The sequence below is a fragment of the Phoca vitulina genome, unplaced genomic scaffold (genome assembly GCF_004348235.1).
Source record: "Phoca vitulina isolate PV1807 unplaced genomic scaffold, GSC_HSeal_1.0 scaffold25, whole genome shotgun sequence".
In the NCBI taxonomy this organism is placed as follows: domain Eukaryota; kingdom Metazoa; phylum Chordata; class Mammalia; order Carnivora; family Phocidae; genus Phoca; species Phoca vitulina.
This window is the reverse complement of record NW_022589728.1, coordinates 41,667,626-41,669,964: the sequence shown is the minus strand read 5'-3', so window position 1 is coordinate 41,669,964 and position 2,339 is coordinate 41,667,626. Positions and strand designations below refer to the sequence as shown.

The 2,339-nt window shown below is 44.0% G+C and overlaps 1 non-coding gene across 1 annotated transcript; it reads left to right on the top strand.

Moving 5' to 3' along the window:
- The first annotated feature begins 1,822 nt into the window (after positions 1–1,822).
- On the top strand, positions 1,823–1,904 carry TRNAS-AGA. Its single transcript has one exon. It is a non-coding gene; the product is annotated as a tRNA-Ser (tRNA).
- The last annotated feature ends 435 nt before the right edge of the window (positions 1,905–2,339 follow it).

Genomic DNA, 2,339 nt, shown 5'->3' with positions numbered 1-2,339 from the left:
GACACTGAACTTGTTTTCTCTCTCTAAGGCAAACCAGAAAGACACCACCACCAATGTCAAGAGGCCCAATGAAGAGTTGAATGAGCTGTAAGCAAAATTCTCAAAGCACCAACCCCTGGATGATCTATCTATACATGGTATTTTATTAAAATGAGGATGGAGTGGAAGAAGAAGGAAACAAGCTCCAATATTTTCTTATAATCATACAAACAAAACACACAACTACAAGCATTTCTGCTTTTATCTTTTCAGTCCTTCATGCAAATCCTCTACATGCGAATAGATTCTCTCAACTACTAGCCATACCACCTCAGATTTCACCATTTCTAGAGAAAAATCAAATTATTAATTTAAGCCTGTTAAACTGGATGGTAACTATGCATTACTCCCCCCGGAACCGATGTTGCAAGGGCAACTTCAATATCAAATGGCTTATTCCTGTCTTTCTGCTGGAGGTCAGTTCAAAGTACAATCACCCAGCAAGGCAACTTGGAGGGGAAAAATAATAATAATATCTTTTAAAAATTGAGTAGCAAATCAGACAGTATGTCAGGATTCATATGGCTAAAACGAAGCTGCAGGCTAAAACAGAACAGCCCTACAGATAAGAGGAGTGTTGCCTTCCTGAGAATATTCAAGGTTGGTCTAATAGTAACATTAGCGGTTGCTGGTAGATGCTTGACAACCAGCTCATATGGAGAAAAAACCATGTTTTGTAGCATTTGCAATGTCCCTGGTGTAAATACACCCAGGAAGGCTGACTTCAAACTACCCAAGTGACATCCCTGAATGGGAAGTTAAGAAGAGATTCACAGTAACAACCCATTCTATAGTATTTCAGACACAATAGATTATAACTAATCTCGACTGCATAAATTATAATAAAATGTGGGGAAATCACTAGACTACGGTGAATTTTGAGTATTACTTTTTTTAATGTCATTAGTTTAATTGTAAGTTTATATAATTTAGTCTTAATTAATGGTTGCATTTAACAATTGACTTCCAAAATGCATAAAAATGTAAAGGTGGGCTCTAGTGAGCAGGTATCATTGGTTCCAGCACACCACTGCACTTTGCTCTTCAGGGACATTAAAAACATTTTGAACACGCAACAAACCAAATAAACGAAGCTACTAAATCACTTGGATCGAACTATTTTCAGGGTTTCCAGGGCGGCCAACCTCTTCACTACCCCACTTTAGAAATACTCAAAGTTCAGGTTACACGGTTTGTGGTATTTACAGGAATATCATCAAATAACAACACCTTGCATTTGTATCACAACATTACACTTTTCAAAGTAGGGCTTTAGAGCACGATGGGACAGTCCGATCCTGCCTAGTCAATTTAAATCGGTGGGTAATAATAGCATTTTAGTGCCTTGTCCATGAAAAGAGAGTCCTGGGAGCTGTTTGTGCAAGAGAGAGGCGGAGGGATGGAACTAAGAGCCAGGCAAGGAAGCCTAGAGCTGGCCAGACACCCCTACGTTCCAGATTCCCTCCTGGAAATGGCTCCATTACTGAGAAAGCAAGTGTGCGGTAGTACCAGGCTTTCCTTCCTCCCTCCTGTTTTCTGACTCTAACTAGAAATCTGACTAGAACTGTTTTTCCTGATAGAAAAGAAAAGGATTGGCTTGGACGGTATATGCTCAGAGAGTATCTGGAATAGCTAAAATTATTAGAGTCGTAACATTCAAATATGGTCTTAACTGACCGAACAGCTTTATAATGTTTTTCTCCTCGTCAAAACATACCTGTTACACCGTAGACACTTGTGTGAAGAGTCTACATAGATCTCACTGCCAAAATTAACAGCAGCAGTAGTCGTGGCCGAGTGGTTAAGGCGATGGACTAGAAATCCATTGGGGTCTCCCCGCGCAGGTTCGAATCCTGCCGACTACGGAAAGGTCAGCTTTTTGCAGCCGATACTTGCTTTCCTTTTGGAAAGCTCTCCCCAGCTTTTCCCGCAGATTACTTAAAGAATTTATGAACGCTTGGAATACAACGGGGACCCCAAGGGGGCCGTAAAAGGAGCGCATGAGGGAGCTACGGTGTCGTGTGATTGTGGTTACAACCTGGGCCCAGGAGGGGGAGATGGGACAAAACACGCCAATCTGCGACGAAAAAAAGCAAAGCGTCGCGAGGTCACGCAGAAAGGGACAGCTCCGACCTCTGGCCCCGGGGGTAGCCCAGCGCCACCAGAAGTCGCGGACCTACGGCGTCCTTTTGCTCGAGCGCGTTAACCCCAAAGCCTCGCGGACCCCTGGGCCGTCTTGGGACGGCGAACGCATGCGCGGGCGCGGGCGCGGGCGCGGGCACGCTCGGCGGGTCCTCGCG